Source organism: Ambystoma mexicanum, chromosome 13 (assembly GCF_040938575.1).
Source record: "Ambystoma mexicanum isolate Mex_15411 chromosome 13, UKY_AmexF1_1, whole genome shotgun sequence".
Taxonomy (NCBI): Eukaryota; Metazoa; Chordata; class Amphibia; order Caudata; family Ambystomatidae; genus Ambystoma; species Ambystoma mexicanum.
The window spans coordinates 760,907,581-760,928,601 of record NC_090938.1 but is presented as its reverse complement, the minus strand read 5'-3'; the positions used below and the strand labels follow the sequence as shown (position 1 = coordinate 760,928,601).

The 21,021-nt window shown below is 40.8% G+C and overlaps 1 protein-coding gene across 6 annotated transcripts in view; it reads left to right on the top strand.

Annotated features, from left to right (window-relative positions):
- LOC138521912 (polypeptide N-acetylgalactosaminyltransferase 6-like) overlaps positions 1-21,021 on the top strand; it is a 555,359-nt gene that overhangs the window by 58,858 nt on the left and 475,480 nt on the right. The window contains exon 2 of one of the 6 annotated variants that reach the window (XM_069635080.1): positions 1,174-1,243. The exons of 4 other annotated variants lie outside the window; for them this stretch is intronic. The gene's annotated coding sequence lies outside the window, so the exon portion shown is untranslated. Of the gene's footprint in view, positions 1-1,107; positions 1,244-21,021 lie in introns of those variants that run through there. One more of the 6 variants, XM_069635081.1, reaches the window with a different exon arrangement.

The following is a 21,021-nucleotide window of genomic DNA, read 5'->3' as shown; positions in this document are numbered from 1 at the left end:
AAAACGATGACAGCCAGCCCTGCTTTTGGTTACTCGAGTCATCAATTACTGTAGACATCTTAATTTTCTTGTCCTTTTGCAGAGGTTTTTTTTGTAGCGCTTTTAGTCTCTGATCATTTGGTAAAGCTAGATTAAGTAATGCTTTCGATTTCTCATTTAATTGTGATATATTAATCACTAATTCATCACTTGTTTCATTCAATTCATCTAGTTTATTAGTTACTGGTTCATTAGAAATAGAATTCTGCTGACCCTTCAATTTTTTTGTTAATTTCAAAGGAGGAGACAGAGGTTGAGTAATCTTTTTTTAATTATTTTTTTTGTTTATCTTTTTTAGGGCCTTCGCTTGTGCACGTTTCATTTTGCGTGACATAAAACTTCCATATGAGTCCTTATATTGATCGTCTTCTAGTACATCAACCTCATCAGTCATATTGACTCTCTGTTCATGAGACAATGATTCATTTCCACATATAAGATTATCACGTGTTAGTTGTTGATTTAACATCGCGTCAAGGAGTATTGTGGGACTGTCTGGAGTCTGTTGTGCCGTGGGCATGGAAGAGACATGAGTTGTCTCACATAAAACTGTTGATAGATTATTTTTTAGCGCACATTGTTGGACCGTCATTCGAAAGAGTACCTTATCGATTTTGACAGAATTCGCTTGAATTAATTCCAACAATGTGTTAGAATCACTGATTGGAGGTTTATTGGAAACAATTGGTCTCACACTTAGTACGCTAGCATATGAGAGTTCATCAGTCTGAGTACCAGTATCTAGATTTGATTTGTGAGGTTTTTTCGCTAGTTGTATGATATGTGTATCTAGCATGGATATTTTTTCTGCATGACCGGAAGCATAGGCTAACATAAAGCCCTCCATTTTTGACATTTTGTTTGCGAGGTCTGAAATGTTATCCTTTATCGTATTCAAGTATACATGCGCTAGATCGTGGCCTTTATCTAATAAATTGAGAATAGATGTAATTACAGGAAAGGGTACATTTTCATGCGTGCTATTTATTGAACTAAGCCCATGCATTGCATCAATATCAGAATTATTTATCAGAGGGTTTTTACCTTGATTGACGTCTGGATCACTATTTTCATTCACAATTTCGTTTTCAGAAATCAAAACATCTTCATTAAACCTTTCTTCTGTCCCTATAGACTCCCGTGTGACAACATTTGAAGGAGAGCTTGTTGCGGGACCTGTCTGCATAGGGATTTGTGGAAGTGGGTAAATAATTGCGGGAGGCTCATGATATGCTTCATCAAAGTTATGGAGATAAATACTCTCAATTTGAGCGGGATGAAGTATTGCGGGTGATCTGGGCCCCAAAGAAATACGAACCCGTTTTTCCCATTCATTGATGAGGGCAGGTGCCATAATTGACACATCAGATAATTCCTTTTTTTTGAATTACAAAATCAGAATCAGGTAGTTGTTTCTGTTTATGTGGAGTTATAAACATGGGCATTTTTTTTTATCAATCTTGCGTATATGATTTAAATAAAAATAAATCAGACTTCTGTGCCAGGTTTGTGAGTTCATCATCATTAGGTTCAACTGAAAGTGATTGGAGGCTATAAGGTACAGTATTACCATCCATTTCACGTTCATTTTGTATTGGCACAAATGGGAGAGGTATTGATTCGTTATGTGTAGAATCATGATGTAACCATTCGGCGCCGCATCAGGCTTTACTTTATTCATACTTTTTCCACTCCTTAAACTGCCAACCATGATCACAAATAGATTCGATATTACTATCAATGGCTGGACACAGAAAAACTAAGACAATATATACACTTCTAAATAGTATAGTTTCTCATACAGTCCAGTAGTGGTTACAATGGGTTTATATTAAGATAATCAGATATAATTATACTAACTTACCTATCTTAGTGTGTATACAAACACCGAGCACACTGTCAGAAAAACCAACTGTATACTTCAAATAGACTTCCGGTGCGAGCGCAATGCACGTAACCAGTGTGGTTGTAAATTCGTATTTAAGGGGAATATAATACCAAGCCCCCTCCGCGCTCCACGCAAACCGCGAACAGCCAACAGTACTTGATTGTACTTGGCAGGTGCGGGTGCGCGGGTGGGCTGGATTAAATACACGCTTCCCGTAGAGCGTGTCCGTCACACAATTTGGGGGCGTAACTTCATGAAACGTAATAGCCTATGAAAAAGGAAACAGAATGATATCAATGCAAGACCACACCTCCCACAAAAACATCTCCTACAAACTACTCTTCCCTTCCCTTCCAACAGTGCTAAACGAACACACCTCCCACAAACAGCACCTCCCACAGTCCGTCCAAACCCCCCCGGATGAGAACCGCCCCAAACAACCCAGCGAACTCAGTCAAACAATCACCCTCAGTCAGGCAGTCCCTAGTGCAGCCGAAAAGGACGTCCTCCTGCAGTGAAACAGTGTCCGTGGTAGCAGCAACTCCTGGGTGAGAGCGACGCGCAGACCAGACCTCAGCCAACAGTACTTGATTGTACTTGGCAGGTGCGCGGCGCGGGTGCGTGGGTGGGCTGGATTAAATACACGCTTCCCGTAGAGCGTGTCCGTCACACAATTTGGGGGGCGTAACTTCATGAAACGTAATAGCCAGATTTACTGCCTAGGTGATGTCCTGCGCTGTTCTCCCCGGCTGCGAGCAATACTTCAGGCGGTTTGTCCTCCAATGTGTCCACAGTGAACACAGTAAACACACTTGCAGCACTCTAATTCTGCTCCCTCTTAACAAAATCCTACCAAACTTCGCAAAAACATTTATATCTTTATGTATTATCAGTTTGCCAAATTAAGTGCAGATTCGTCAAATGGCACCTCATTTATAAGCCTTTACATAATTTTGGGACGCCCCCTCTAGTTTTGCTCCCTCTTGACAAAATCCCACCAAACTTTGCAAACTCATTGAGGATCAGGTCAGGAATAGAATCGCAGAAGTCCATGCATTTTCATTAAAGCGCCAAAGTTATAAGCCATCCGAAAACTTCCCCCAAACATCTGAAGTGTCCCTAACTTCACAGGACTGTTCGCAAACATCCGAACTGTTTGTGGACTTTTGCGGCGAAAAACACCTGTTTTTTGCTTCTTGCAGCCATATCCCATCTCATCCTCATCACCCCTCAACTCCCCAGAGATTATTTGATATTTGACATACAATGTATACAAATATGAGAATATCCAGGAAAGTAATTTAAAAAAAGCAGCACTATAAGAAAGTGTTGACAACCTTACTGATTATCTTCATACATAGAAATCATTGCTGTTTTCATATGCTGTGAGTGAACCAACCCCAAGTGAATTACTGTAAGAACATATTTGAAGTATAAGTCTACAAATATAGTACTTGAATATGAATAATGAGTATATGAATTTTTAGTTCCTGACTGTTACTGGCCTAGATATGTCAGTAAAGGAAAAAGAGGGAGCCAGACATGTGATGTCATCAATGACATTTGTGATGTCATCTTTGATGTCCTGGGTGTTAGTCTTAGCAGTGCACGGTGGTGATGCAAGTTATGGTTGCTTAGCTTACCATAACTGGCGAATTTCAAGGGTTTTTCGGTTTTACTAAGAGTTTTTTTACTGAATTTCATAGGTTTTTGGTAGCTCAACCTAACCATAATACCCCTTTAACAAAGTTTTCTCACTGAATATAGATATGGATAATATAAATTTGATAAATGTTTACTAGGATTCCCTTAGCTTACATCCATATAACATAGTAAATACTGAACGCCCTCCCACTAGTGATTTTGATGTCCGCGAACCATGCGTATGTCCGCGGACGGACGCGGTCGCCATCAACACTATGAAAAAACTCAGGGGGTATCTTACATTATTGTATCATACAATAAAAACACCAAACAAGTGGAAACTGTATATGTAAAACACCAACCATCCACTGAAATAGCGTTTGCAATAGAATGGAATATACCAAAAAAATAAATATGCCTCTAACAGAATTACCTCACAGAAACTGCACAGCAAAAAGCAAGAGCATACCTACAAAGCAGTAACACCAAAAGTGTGTAAGAAACAAGTAAGTACACTACATTTATTTCATATATTTATACATTTTCTGTATTAGGTACACTAAAACTAATATTTTTTTTTTTTTACACTGAAATGTCCAGTACTTTGGAATGGCTGGAAGAAAATTTCCCACAAGATGAAATGAGTGAAGACAGTGATACTAATAGTATAAGCCAATTAATAACCATTACTTTATGTGTAGTTAACATATATATATTTTTAAAAGACCATACAGACAATAAGTATAATATACCAAGAGAGACATTAGAAGATCCTCTGAAACGAATGGAACCAAAAATGGATATGTTAATGAAAAATGTCATTCTTATAAAACAGTTTGTTGAGGACCACATTAAAGAAAACATTAAATATCACTGTCCCACATGTACCTGTTCCCCCTCTCCATGTCCCAGCCAACTATCCCCAAACCCTCCCCAGCAAGAAAAACATTACGATGAGACTTCCATCCCCTCCTCCCCTCCCATACATCATGTCCAAACCCCTAAATCCCCTGTATTTGTTTCAGTTTCTGCTTCCCCCTCTCTTTCGTAATTGTTATACTGTTCTACAATAATAAAATAGTATATGCCTGTGTCTTATTTTTTTTACAAAAAGGCAGTTAGGGTGTCCGCGGACAGCGCGGGTGTCCGTTATGTCCGCAATTGACCAAAATGGGGGTGTCCTAAGGACAATATACCTGTTCGTACTGTTCGTAATTAAAATGGTGGTGTCCTTAGAACACACAAGATGTCCGCCTGTCCGCAATTAACCAAAATGGGGGTGTCCTAAGGACAATATACCTGTTCGTAATTAAAATGGAGGTGTCCTTAGAACACACAAGATGTCCGCCTGTCCGCAGTTACCCAAAATGGGGGTGTCCTAAGAACACCCCCCCTGTTCGTAATGTCCGCAACCCGAATGAATATATCCGTAGAACACATATCCCGTCCGCCTGTCCACAACGTTTTGACGCACATTTATTTTATTCGGGCACTTCAACACTGTTCGTAGAACACGCGTGCACATGCGCATCACACCCTTGGGTCCTATGAACATCGCGCCTGTCTGTAACTGTCCGCCACACGCGTGTCGCACTTTTAATTAGTTTGGGGACCCGAACACTGTCCGTAGAACACCCGCGCGCATGCACACAACCATCCCCGCGCATTTGGTGTCCTGCGGACAGCCGTCCCATTCACGAACGTGTCCGTGATGTCATCATGTGACCATACCCACGCTGAGCGTGTGTCCTTATTTGTGGACGCTGTCCAGGCCCCCGAACATTTAAAAAGTGTTTATTTGAGCAATCCAATGTATTTTACAGTAACTGTTCACCATTGCACATGTCCCAGACAATGTCCCTGCCGATCTACATAATTCTTGAGCCCTTTCTTGGTGTTCGACATGTCCGCGGACAGCATGGGTATTCACGGAGCGTGCACCTGCACCCCTATAAAAGGCCACACCCCAGAGCTGATCCTCATTCTAATTTTGGATTTCTAAGATTTACAACAGGACAATTGTGCAGGTTGCTGTTCTTGGTTCCTGGTAGTTTGTTATTAACCTTCCAGATGGCATCCTAAATTGCTTCTGCTCCTACTGCCTCTGCATCAGCACCCCAACCCCTGCACCACCGCCACGTCCCCAAGGACCTGCAGAGGGGAACAGGCGTGAGGATGCAGAGGAAACGGATGAAGAGAATGAGGTAGTGAAAGTCCCTACTACCAGCACTCATTGTGAGTCTTGGGTGTGGCGGTTATTTACCACTGTTGATGGACTGCCAAAAGCTTGTGCGAACAAGGTGATCTGCACTCAGTGCCGTATGGTGCTGAGTCGTGGCAAGCCTGGTTCGTATAGCTATGGTACCACATCAATCAAGCAACACCTAAGGTCGTTCCACGGTGGGGCTATTCGTAAGGTTGTACCTTACGATAAACGTAGTAGGTTGAGTTCCTCTGCAGCATCTTCCGTTTCCACTCCTGTCACCACAAGAGACACTCCTGTATCTTGCATCCCTCCAGCTGCCTCTCAGGCCATTCAAGATGCTGTTGACCCTTACCTTTCGAGGGTCATAATATTGTGCATGTACTGCAACGCAGTACTTTGCAGGGGGGAGAACCTTCGGAGTGGTTTCGAGACTGCGGTCAAGGAGCATGAGAAGTCTGCGACCTACCTCAATAAGGCCCACCCTACATCTTCCTCTCTCCACCTGCCCTTTCTTATCCCCATGGTTAGTGTCCCTTCCTTATCCTCCTTTTCCCTCCTTTCCTTGTGTGTCGTGTTTAAAAAAAACAAAAAATATAAAACAACAAAACCCCCCAAAAAAGGCTCTTTTCAGAACCGCCTTTCACAGTTTAAAAATAGAAGTGACAAATAAATACTGCAGGGCACTGTGCATTTTTTAGAAGTCTGCGAACATTTATTTTTTTGAGGGTGCTGCCCTATCAGAACCATTGCACTTTTCTATGGGAGTAAGTGGTGGCTCTGAAAAGAGCCTTTTTGTAGTTTTTTTGGTGTTTCAAAAACTTCAAATGTTCAACACCTACTGCAAAATGGTTTGCTGTAAATCCAAAAAAGGTTGCAATGCATTTTGTATATTTCGCAGAAAAATCTGATTGCTGGCATAAGTAGGATGTACTCCATCTCTGCGAAAAATGTGTGTAATACAAAGCATAATGTTTTCATTCTGAAAAGAGGACATACCAACATCTCTCAAAAAGGCACAAACAGCCTTGTTAACATTGCGCCTTGCTTTCTCCATTTGTGGACCAAATGAAAAAGAACGCAGCCACATTTGTCTCTTCGCAATACGGGAAAAAATTACTCTGGAGTTTGGATACATGTCCATGACTTTCCCAAGTCCTTCTTTCATTGCAAATTGCAAAGAGATTCCAGACACATGTCCTAAACTGTTCCCTCCACAATTAATAATAATAATGTCTGGATGATGCTGTGTCACCAAAGTAGCACAGAGAGGAACCAAATCCAGCTACTTAATTCCACGCACTCCATGCCAGTGCACTTCCACATGAGAGAATCCAAGATGTGCAGCCACTCCACAGCGATCTGCATGCACCTCCAACCAATTTATCCACGAATCTCCCAAAATCCAAACAATCTGCTTTCTGAAACACACAGCAATAGCTATCTGCTCTTCTCTCAGGAAAAAGACCCCCTGACAAACTCTCTCCCTTTTACAACACACCCAGTAAACCTTATTGACCAATCCCTTGCTCTGCTCAGTCTCATTTGCATGCCTCTCAACCCCAATATCCCTGTATGTGCTACGAGCTGTCCGCGGACAACTGCAGTGTCCACGGACAAATCGAAAAAATCTGAACGTGGGGAATGAAGATTTAAATAGTGTGGCCCATTTCGACTTTGGGGTTGGCTCTGAAAAGAGCCTTCTTTTTGGTTTTTTGCAGATGCTTCAGAAACACCTTTTAATTTTGTATTTTTCTTCTTATTTTCCTCCAAAAATCTTCACATTAGCTTCTCCAAAGCAACCCTTATGTTCCAAAACAGCATGGCATTTCCCATAAAAGATAAAGACATGCCATCTTCATTAAAATAAACAACACTTCCAGAATAAATGTTCTCATTATTACAAAAGAACAGACCAGCTCTAAGAATGAAAGCAAACATGCCTCGGTTGATTGCACACCTAGCAATATTTTGCTGAGGACAAAAACTGAACTACTGTCCCATATTGCCCTAGGTACTAAACCAGAAAAAATGACCTTGTATTTGGAAGTATTTTCATTACTGCCTGAACCAAGTGTTCCAAATCTTCCAACAAAGTAGGGGCACTGACATAGCCCAAATGCAAAGCACCACAGTGCAAAACAACTACACATGGACTGTTCACCCTGCCCATATCTCCACAAACCTGTACAATTCCCTGCACATTGAAACCAGGTATAGTGCTCCACACCACCTCCACTCCTTTAACATCAAAATTGTTTGCCACATTCCTGCATTTAGCATACTGCTCCAAACCATGCACAAACATATCTCCAACCACCAACACCCTTACTTTCTCCACCTCTGCCATATTCACTACACACAGCCTCTTTCAACACAAGCCACAACCTCAACATCTGATTGGCTGATTCCTACAGTCCCCTTTCCATGCTGGATTTGCTGAGAAACCCCGGATGTGGCACGCCCTTAGAAATCAATGTCTACATTAACAAAAGTGCTATAAACACACATATTCACTTACTTCTTTCTTTTACAATTGCAGTGAAGACCACTCTCCTGAAAAGCAGCAGCACCTGAAGTACGAACAAGAACATAGCAGAAACCTACTCTTTCCATACAAAAAAGTAAGTACAATACTAACATAATATTCTAACTCTTAATCAAACACACTAACATTTTAGTATTGTAGAACAAACAAGTGTATTAACCCTCTACCATTAAATGTAGTATTAGTGCTTACCTTTACCAGCTGCATACTTTATATTGTCATTTCCCAACTTGATGTAGCTGCCCATTGCACAATCACACACCTCCACAAACATCCTTACCATCATACTCGACACTCATACACAAAGCACGCATACACTGCACAACAGCCCAATCCACACTTTCTTTTTTTCTCCAACAGACCCCAAAGAATACCTACCAAAAAGCAACTCTGTAGAAAGCAACACAGAAGTAGAGCAAATCAAAGTAAAAGTGTCCAAAATAAGCATCCATCTCTAGCAGATTTTGTACAAAAAGTTCAAACAAAACAGCTAATACAGTCATTAAACAAAACAAGCTCCCAGTACAGAAAATTGCCTCCTCTATCAAAATGTAAAACGAAACAGAAAGTGATTAACAAGACTTCAGCTACCACTACTGCTAATGCTGCACCTATAAATCTTGATGTAGTGGCAAGTAACCATACCAAAAAAAATATTTTACAAAAAATGTTCCGCCACAGAGTCCTTCAGAACCTTATAAAAACAGGAGAGAAATCATGCACAACCCTTAAAACTTACCGTAGAAAAATAATCATAGAAGCTCTCATAGACAGTGCAATCCTTCTCAAAAGGAAGTTATTTATTTTAGTTTTAAACAGAATGAAACCACTAACAAAACTAACTACTAGACTACAAAAAAGACTTCTCAATAAACGGAATATCAACAAAAATAGCTTCTTAAACATCTGTGGAGGTTACACCACGAGCACAGAACCATATTTTAATGAAGAAGCATATAAACAAAAGCAAACAAACCCAATTGCCATACATAGCAGTGGACAAGGGTATGAAAAACGTAACACCATTATGGAACAAGAAGCTCTGCTCACAAAAATATCCCCAGAAAACTCTGTATCACCTCTCCATTCTACTGAACCAAAACATCCAGTCTATAAAAGGCCATGCACATCAATGTGTAACATTGCCAAAAAATCTTTCAAATCTTTACGCCAGTCTCTCAATCAGTATGTAAAAAGCAAAGACAAATCCAAAATGAAACTACTACAAAATATGGAAGCCTGTCCAGTGCGCAAATACACAAGACTACAAGGACATTCATTAGCCTGCATTTCATGACCTATTTGCAAAAGCACCTTCCATCATATCAAAATGATATCAACACATCATTCAACTATAAGAAATCTGGTCCATAAACTCTACTATACTAAAAGTCCTGCTTTAGCAATAGCCAATTTAAATAACAATCTTCTACATGGTACAGCCAAACAAGTACTCGAAGAAATAAACCATATCCAGAGAAAATATTTTGGAAGTGAAAGCCACTTACAAAATGCAGTAGCTTTACAACAAACTAGCAACTGCTGTACAAATAGCAACCTTCTATTAAACACATACAAAAAAGAAATACTAAAGTTTAAAAGTACCTCCGCTGAAGTACCAAACAATGTGTGTGTGTGTTGCCGCAGGACTTTTTATAAAAGTTGCACAAAAACTGTAGACATAACGAGCAAAATAGAAGACAATGAAGATTCCAAATGGTTCCAATTAGCTCTCTACCATATAGCAGAAAACAAATACGAAATTACTGACCCCTTAATACTTTGCAATTACTGCGCTGCAAAACTTTATAACAACCCAACGGCCTCACATGCTATCACAAATAACTTGGAATTATTCCCAATACCAAAACCCCTGCAACAACTAAATTTATATGAGAGCATCATAATTCAAACAGTGCACCCATTTCAAGCAATAATACGCCTTCAACCAAAAACAGCAAAATTACCTCCCTCTGAATTAGTGAAAGACATTTGTGTCAAAGTAGTTTATTTACCATTAGATCTCACAGAAAATGTGCACACTCTAGCAGTACAAGGGCCAATATATCAATCTTTAATTGTCTTAGTAAATGGCGTACCTACAAAAGACAAAAAAATTCGGAAACAACTTGTGGATTTACATAAAGTTAGACAAGCCCTGCAATATCTAAAAAACAACAATGAATACTACAAAGAAATTAATATTGAAGAAAACCTGAGCGAAATCATTGAAATAATTCAAGAGTCACCAGAAACTGGTCAATTTCCACTTCTAAATCCTGCTACAGAATCCAATATTTTAAGACACTATAGATGATGCACTGGAAATGTACCAAATGCGACAAGCCAAAGGATCTCCAATCAGCATATGGGCTAAAAGTATAGAAGCACAGGCCTTTCCTCGACTCTTTCCTACTGGAAAAGGAGGAAGGTACGATGATAGACCCACACAGGTAACAGCATCAGAATATCGCTCTTTACGAATGTATTCTGACAACCCCAAATTCAGACAAAACGTGCAATACATATTCCACCTTCTCTTTGAAAGTGAACTAGCAACTCTATGCTACGCAGTTGCACACACATTAAGATCAGGGACCCATTTTCAAAATATGTCAGCTATGCAATTACAAAATGTGCAAGAAAAAGATGACGTTTTACAGTCAAGTATTACAAATCTTTTAGCAAACATGCAAGGTACAAAAGAATACTGGTTCTGACGTCATGGAGATGTGCGCTGTATGATAAGAAACCTTGGCCCACCCACTTGGTTTGTTAAATTAAGTTGTGCAGAATATGAATCGGACGATTTACACAATTTCCTACCCATAGCAAACAAAAACAAAACAAACATGGAGATATAAACACCAGGAGAACTCTGCTCTCTAGATCCTGTAAATGTATCAAGATATTTCCATCATCGCTTCATTGCTATGCTACACTTTATTTGTAATAAGACTGTTCCTCCCCTCAGAGAAATTCAACACTTCTTTTGGAGAAAAAGAATACCAAGCCAGAGGAGCACCACACATCCACATGCTATTATGGATTAAAGATGCTCCTAAATTTGGTCAGGACAGTGATGCCACTGTTTTGCAGTTCATCCAAAAATATGTCACTTGTGAAATCCCTTCACAAACAACACATAGTGACCTTCATGCACACATTTTACAATTTCAAAGACACAAATGTGGGAAATATTGTCGTCGCAAATATGAAAAAAAGGGAAATACTACACCAAATGCTGCTTTGGTTTCCCTAGACCAGTTTCAGCAACAGGTCATGTAAACAACTTCATGTCTTCAGTCAGACATAGTGTCAAAGGTAAATCACCTAAGAACACATATTACATAAAAAGAACAGAAGAATCAAAATACATCAATGATTACAATGCAATCATTGCCCTCCTATGGAATGCAAACATAGTTGTGCAGTACATTGCAGACAATTCCACTGCAGTTGCACGGTATGTCACAGCCTACTTAACCAAAGCAGAGAAAACGGAGCTTCAGGACCTCTGGGATGACATATCATCTGACAAAACACTATCACAGAAATTGTACAGCCTAGGCATAAAAATGCTCTCTCATAGAGAATGTGGCTCCTATGAAGCTGCAGACCGTTTAACCGGTACTGCCTTGTATGGGAAATCTGACAATATAGTATGGCTAAGTCTTGGTCCTGCTAAATCTAGAAAAAGAGTTCTCAAATCATATGAGGACATAGAAACAATAGCCAAAAATTATCCCAACAGTCAAGACATTTTGAAAAACTATTTACTAGACACATACTACCCAAACAGGAGTACCACTTTGGAAACCATGTGTCTCTACCACGTAGCCCAAAACTTCACATACAAAAATAATATTAAACCAGATGAAAAGAAAGGTAGATACAGAGTTGTAAATTGTGAAGGCAGCTTAGTGAAACTTACCAAACGCAGCTTAACTAATCATATCAAATTGTCATTAAAAACTCCTCAACATAAAGAACTGTATTACATGTCCCTGCTACGACTTTTTAAACCATGGAGAAAAGAAGAAGAGTTTCTGGATACATATGACTCCTATGAAGACGCTTTCAAAGCAAATTAAAGCACTATAACAGATATAAACTTTACACAGTACCAAACAATGTTGCATAATGAACAGCAACACGAAGAAGAACTCCAGGCCCAACTAGAAGTGGACACTCTCGACAGTAGTCAACCTTCTGTAACAGGGAGCCAAGAACCACTTGGACAGCCACTTATAGCAAATGAGGCAGAATTAGCCATGACAGAAATAGAAAATACCATGTGTCAGTATGAACAAGCTACAGAAGACTTTGCTGTACTGAAATCACAACTGAACAATGAACAGCGTAGCATTTTCCAAGAAGTAACAAAATAAATTAAACATGGTGTGCAACATGAAAATAAAAACTGTACCTACCAAGACTACAAACCTATACTGCTATATGTGAGTGGTCAAGCTGGTTCTGGAAAACATTCTTAATCAAAATCATCAGCAAGTTCCTCCAACAATTGACAAACAACAAACTGTCAGCTGTTGTAACTGCCCCCACAAGTTTAGCTGCCTACAACATAGGCAGTGTCACTTTACACCGATTACTACTCCTTCCAGTAGAACACCAAAACAAATTAGACTATTACAAACTTTCTACAGAAGCTGCAATGGAACTACGCAGAGTTTTGAAACAAATGAAAATGATACTAATAGATGAGGTGAGCATGGTCTCCAACCTAATGTTGGCTTTGATTCACCTCAGATTACAAGAGGTACTCAAAACAGACTCTGAAGAGCTCTTTGGAGGAAAACACATTATTGTTTTCGGAGATCTTCTTCAGTTGACACCAGTGAAAGGTGAACCTATTTTTAAAACCTTAGGGCACAAACTGGGCCGTTAAAATCTTGGCAGCATAGGAAATGTCAACCTTTGGCAACATTTCCAATACAGAGAATTAACAGAAAACATGCGCCAGTCTGCAGACCTCACATACGCCAACATTTGAAAAAGTATTAGAGTTGGTGTACCATCTCAAGAAGCACAATCAATTTTAAAAACGACGCACATCCATGCACTCTATGGCCATTACTCATGTGCTACTGATGTCATGGAACAATTAGCACACAAAAATGTCAATTGTATGTCCTTGATGCCAACTCTTGCAAGCTGTTCAAAATTCAATGAAACAATGTTGAAAAAAGAAATGCAACCAATAATTGAAATTTGCTCCATAGATAAACTGGACGTACATGGTATGACACTACCCATGTGTCAACAAGCCACAACAAGACTAAATACCTTAGAAAACTCTATCTCCAACACAGCTGGTTTGGAGAAAATATTAAAATTATCTTTAAACTGTAGAGTAATGCTTAAACATAACCTTGACCTGGAGCAAGGACTAGTTAATGGAGAACTTGGTACAGTTGTTGGCTTTCAAACATACCCACGTGACAACAACATTCAGTTTGTCAATATTCTCTTTGACAAACTATCAGAAGTTAAAAGAATAGAACGCTCAACATCCCGCTTCCTTCTTCTAGCATACGCAGTTACCATTCACAAATCGCAAGGTCTTACCCTAGATAAAGCATCGATAGATATTGGTAGCACAGTCTTTAAGGAAGGCATGAGCTATGTAGCACTATCACGCTTACGTACACCTGACAGACTATTTCTAATCAACTTTGATGCAAGTAAAGGAAATGCTGATATTCCTTGCATTCTAGGTAAATGCTATTATTCCTTGCATTCTAGAATACAATAGACTGCGTTCACTCTGCACCCCATCTAAAAACCTATCCTGTTCTGCAAAAAGCAAAACGTTATAAAAGAAAACTACTTCAAATTGAAACGATACCGGATCTCACTGCAATTCCTCCAAAGAAAGTAAAATAAGCTAATACTTCATCAAGTTCCACAACCAAAGAAGAATCTACTGCTCAAAGTAACTCAACTACTTCTTCAAAGAAGCAACACACACTCCGAACAAATGATTTCAACACAGAACTGTCGGGTCCATTCAAATTTTCAAATACAACTGGTGTAAATTGCCACGCAAATGTAGCAATAAATATTCTATTCTAATTGCCACCAATTTTTGACAACATTCACTTACACAATACAGACCAGTTATGTTTGCAAATATTAGTCCTTCATAGAAATGCAACCAACAATCCTGACAACACTTACAGTGTTCATGGAATAAGACAGGAATTGGACTACTGTGCTGGAATGGTCAAATTCACTATAAACTCACAAGAGGATCCACAAGAGTTTCTAATGTACTTACTACAAGTACTGGAAAACAAAAACATACCTATAAATGAAATCTTCTAGATTTCATACATGTGGAAACATACATGCACTCTCTGCAGCCATGTGGCACAGGAACAAGTCCCTAATGAACGCTTTGTGTATGTATTCATACCTAACTGCGAATCCATTCCATTTCAGCAACTTGTACAAAATGCAAACCATGGCAGATTATATACTACCTGCAATTCAGATAATCGGTCCGCCTTACAAATACAGACACATAGTAAATACGTAATAGTAATGCTTTTACGTTACAATGCCGATGGTACCAAAAACAACTGTAAACTGACTGGATTCACACATGGTCAAGTATCACTTGGTAAGAAAACCTTCACAACAATAGGTATAATCTACAACGCAGGAGCCACAACCAATGCAGGTCACTACACTGCATAAATAAAAAAGAATTGTGGATGGTTCGAAAGTAATGATAGTACCATTACTCTAAAGCCGAGATTACCAGCAAATCTTGTAAACGCTTACTTAATATTCTTAAAACCAAAATTTAATACGTAATCTGTGTATGAACATAAGCAAAACCTCAACTTCAAAACTATGCACAGTTAGACTACGCCAACAGGTATCTAACTGCCCCAAGATTCTGCAACAAGCAAACAAATAAATACCACTAAAATCAAACTAGAAATATACAGTTAGAATATGCCAACAGGTACCTAGCTGCCCCAAGATTCTGCAACAAGCAAACAGATAAATAAATACCACTAAAATCAAACAAGAAATATACAGTTAGAATACGCCAACAGGTATCTAACTGCCCCAAAAATCTGCAACAAGTCAACAGATAGAAGATTAGCAAGAAACAAAAAATAAACAGTAAAACAATGAAAGAAATATATTGTTCCACAACATAGAAGTTATTTTTAATCCAGCATGGATTTTTTTTCTCCCACAGGCCCAATGATTTAGAAAACAAACACAGAAACTGAGCAAATTGCGCGGTACACTGTTTGAACTAAAGTACTTGTAAAGTACTAAATATGAGGGTCAAAAAATACAGAAATATCTTTTATGCAATGCAAGAACTCATTATGAACTACCTACACTAACATATGATCTTTTCTTTTATCACAAAGATCGAAAAAGAGCCTTCCGCCATGCACCCAAGACTCTAGGCCCTGGCCACAACCCCACAGCATAACACACCCATAGAATCAAACACCCAGAAACATCTAACCATACACCACAATCCAAAATGTTTTCTTCCATGGGTATCTTATGCCGCAGTCCTTGTTATAAACTCTACAATCTTAACTGCATAGCCTAGCCAAAACTTCACATACAAACTCTACAAATGAAACAGTACACAAACCTTTGGGTTGTGGATATTTGATGGGTGTTTGATTCTGTAGGTGTGTTATGCTGCGGTGGTTGTGGCCAGGGCCGACAGTCTTGGGTGCATGGCCGAAGGCCTACAGCCTTCGCCCATACACTCAAGACTGTCGGCCGTGGCCACAACCACCGCAGTATAACACACCTATGCTACCAAACATTTTGACTGTGGTATGTGAGCTGCTTATAGGGGATATTAATTACAATCAATGCTCTTCTAACAACCCAAAACCAACATCGTACTAAAGTAAAATAGCTAGTAGTGCATTTATTATGTCCGTGGACAGCCGCGATGACCGCGGACATGGCGAACACATCAGGGGCACCTGCCACCTAAACAAATACAGTATTTGACCCATCTCCTACTCCCCAACCCTCCCCAAGCACTCCTATACACCAACACACTCCTCAAAATTGCATTTTGCCTCTGTTCGCCGCTGCGCTGTCCGCAGAGGTCCGCGGATCCAAGATGGCGGGCACATCGAAACAACGTGACGCATCTCATGCCTTACTTCAGCCAATCAGCGAACACGTTGCGTGTCCGTGGACATGACGCAAGCCGACTAACCAATCGGTGTCCTGTCCGCAGAGCGAACAGGGAAATGTGTCCGCAGAGCGGACATAAATATCACACATTTGTTTGCCTTACGTTTTGGTCATTTAAAAAAAAAACTGGGCGGATTTACACCAAATTAACAAAAGCACGCTTTCGGGACTAAGCCGCCGCTCCTGCCGCAAATTTGGTGGAAATCTGTCCAGCGGTTTGGGCTGTAGGCGTGAGCAAAGTTTTTTACCAAACCTCACCAAACTTTGCAAATTCAGAGTGGGCCATATACTTTTTCGGCAAAGTTAGGTGAGGATTCGTCCAGGGGGAGCAAAGTTATAAGGTGCCCAAAAAGTGCTCTTCTTATGAGATGAGCAACTTAACCATAACTACCGCAGGCCATGTAATATATATATGAATATGTCTCTCCCAAGCCTTAAGAGAACGAAACCCCACAAGAGCTGGGTGACATATAGGAACCTGCGTAAACTGACTCCGGACACCATGGCCCCCTTTATAGCTGCCACCATACACAATTTAGACACTGCTGCAGAGCTAGCCCAGGCCTATGGTGATACCATGGAAAGAGCAGTTAATCATCTGGCTCCACTGAAACGCGCCTCTCTAAAGATTGGCCAAATAAAACATGGTTTTCCCCTGATATTCAACTCCTACGCACAGCTAAGCGTAGGGCGCTAAAACAATGGGAAAAAACCCATTTAGCAGAAGACATAATCATCTTTGCTAACACAATGAAAACATACAAAAAGGCTATGTTGAATGCTACAAGATGCTATTATGACAATAGAATCTCCTGAGCAACCTCAAGCTCATGTGAACTATTTAAGATTCTCAAGGAACTGGAAGACCCTGCACAGTTCCATACAGGTGGTGAAGCATGCCAGTTGGTGTTCATCTATCCAACAGGCCATGAGGGATAAAACAGAGGAAATACAGAAAAACGTAGTAACCAACATTGACTCTGGTATTGAAGTTAATGCGATTTTGCCACCAGTACGCTCTGACTCAGCCACTGTTGACTTTGAGTTCCAGTCCGTTTCCAAGCAATATTTGCAAAAGGTACTTAGCCATTTAAAAAAACTAACTGTAAGGGGGATGTATGTCCTGCCTCTATAGTTAACGAATGCAGTAACCAACTTGCCCCTCTTATTAATAAATTCATAAACTTCCCTTTTAAAGAGAGTGTTGTCCCTACTAGCATTAAAAAAGCCTGTATCTCACCTCTTCTAGAGAAACCCACTGTTGACCAGGATGTGCCGAGTTACCATCAACCTATTATGAGCGTGCCATACTTGCTAAAGATTCTGAACAAAGTGGCGCAGCTATAGACTGGGGAGATTCTATCTAAACCTAACATCCTGGGACCTAAAACAATCAGGCTTCCGACGAGGCTATATAGTCGACTCTTCCGGACCTTAAGTCCAATATGTTTGATAGCGGGCACTCGGCTCGGCTGGTGCTACTAGATCTGTCCGCAGCATTTGATCTTGTGGATCATGCCATCCTTGCGGACAGACTATGTAGCACAGCACACTTCTCTGTCAGAGCAGTTAACTGGGTCCGATCATTTTTATCTGACCGAACCGCAAGAGTCTTTTTTCAGGATGCGCTGGCAGAGGAATTCTGGCTCACCTGCAGCGTGCCGCAGGGCTCCTGTCTATCACCTATGCTATTCAACATCTTTATGCTCCATTTCTTTCAACAACCCGATGCAACAGAAATCGTTTATGCAAATTCTGCTGATGATACTCAGTGCCTCATACCATTATCAGGGGACTACAGCATTGACTCCAGTGCTCTAAACTGTATGTATGGGAAAGTACAAGCGTGGATGCAGGTGAATAGACTAGCCCTTAATGACTCAAAGACACAATTTATGGTTGTGAGCACAGCCGCCAACTTGGTAAAATTGGTCAAGAGTATGGCCAGTTTGACATAGCTGGATGCCCAATCAAAACCCAACTTAAGGTCAAAACTCTTGGAGTCATTCTTGACCAAAATATGTCTATGAAGGCACATGTGAGCAGTCTAGTCTCTGTGCTTCCTATTATTTGAAACTGCTAGCCCAACATTGCCCCTTTTTGAGTATTACCAACTGTGCTATGATTGCGCGTGCCATCATAGTGGCCATGCTTGATTATTGTGCTAGCCTGCTACTGGGGGTAGCCAAAGGGGAACTCACTCGACTTCAGTGTGGTTCAGAATAATGCAGTGTGTGTTATGATGGGGTTAGGGAGGGCAGACCATGTCTCTCTAGCTAGAAGGGCCCTGCACTGGTTACCGGTGAACAACCACATTATGTACTGTATGTACTGCATAACACATTGATGCCTTTATGGCTTGGGCCCAGAATATCTCGCCCAACATCTTCATTGGCTGCCCGCACATAGGAGCTTGCGCTCTGGCAACCCCTCTCTTCTGGTGACACGATATTCCAAATGCTCATATTTGACAAGGGGGTTATTTCGATATACATCCTGAGTCTGTGGAATAAGTTTTGCTCAATCTGCGATCATGCTCATCTCTTCCTGTCTTCAAGAAGAACCTGAAGACAATAGTCTTCTGCTAAGTTCCTTTAAGTTCCTTTTAGCAGTTAATCAGTTCATCTCCCTCTGTTTTGTGTATGTATGTCTTGTTTAGCGCCTCTATGCCCAAGGGCTCGTCTTTTGCGCTATATAAATAAACTAAGTAAAAAATAAATACATTCAGTTAACATTGTATCTGGGAGATAGGCTGCTAACTTGGCCGCCTGGTCCGCAGCCACGTTGCCCTTAGAGATTTTATCCGTGGAATTAGTATGGGCAGCACATTTGACGATTGCCACAGCGGAAGGACATGATAAGGCTTCAATCAGTTCTTCCAACAGCCTTGTATGCTGCACTGGAGAGCCATCTGCCCTCAGAAACACTCTCCTCTTCCACCGAGAAAGACCGGCATGCACCGTTGTCGTCACATATGTCGATTCTGACTAGATGGTGACACACTGCCATTGAAAGGCTCTCAATGCCTCGATGGGTGCGACACGTTCTACTGCCAGAGCTGAATAGTGCATAGTTATCTTTTCATGATCAGAACTTCATGCTGCCCCCCTTTACCGCGCACCACTGCCACCCATTTGTGCCTCCGTACCGTATCCTGGTCAATTGTTGATGACCCATCGACATATAATATATCTCGCACTGTATCTAGCTTTAGATTTACCCTCCTCTTCGCCCTTGTATATAGCACAGTCATGCGTTTTCAGGTCATCATCAGTGGATGCCTCTGTCAAAAATGTGGCGGGATTCACCGTCTTACACCTTACTATACAAATATGAGGTTTGGCTATGATAATCTCATATGTAGAGGATCTCTGAGTCGTCCAGGTCGATTTAGACCTTTCCAAGATGGCGAATAGCAAATGTTCCACAGACAAGGGAACAGAGAACCCCATGACAATTCTGGAACTTTTCTCTATCTCAAATGCAGCCGCTGCGAGTGCTTTCTCGCACGCTAACTGTCCCTGCATGACTTGAGTCGAGCGTCCCACTATAATATGCCAATGGCTTGTGGACCAATACTACAGTCATGAGCTGTCCATCAGAGTGGGAAAATAAGTATCCTCCTGTGTATAATCCGGAGTTGCCAAAACAGGGGCCGTGCAAATAGCTTCTTTGAAGTCCTCAAATTGTCTATTCATTTCTTAAGTCCATTCTAATTTTCCTGTTTTTTGTCTTCTGTCCTTCTCTGAGAATTTGTAACCGGGCCTTGTGTAGGCTTTGTAGTCTAGGATCCATGCCCTACCATAATTACATAAGCCCAAAAACCGCTGCATTTCCTTGACAGTACTGGGCATAGGGGTGGCGTGCACTGCTGCCGCCCTATCTGGTAGTATTTTATTCCTGTTTGCAGAGATAAATTGCCCCAAATATAGTACCTCCTGTTGGCAGTATTGTAGCTTCTTTTTTATCTGCCTTGTACCCCTTGTGAGCCAGCAATTGCAGTAATGCAATAGAATCGCTCCTGCACTGCTGTTCATTTTCACTACATACCAGCAGATCATCCACATACTGGATGATCATGCTAGGCACCTGAATATTTCCCAAAACAGCATGCAGCACTCTATTGAAAATACACAGACTTTCACAGTACTCTTGAGTCAAACTCGTGTGCTCGAAGTGCCGTTGACCATGCGCAAACGTAGTGAGATACCATGAATCTGGGTGGAGTGGGACTGAAACGAACGCATTCTTCAGACCCACCACTGTGAAGTACGTTGCTGTCTTGGGAATGCTACCTAGGATCGTCGCAGGATTCTGAACTACCGTAAACAACTTCTGCACCACGTCATTAAGAGGACATAGATCCTGAATCATCCTCCAATTACCCCCTGTTGCTTTCTTGATTGGGTAGAAAGCCATATTACAAAGGGTCGTGGATGGCATGATGATCCCTTGCTCTAATAGAGCCTGAATAGT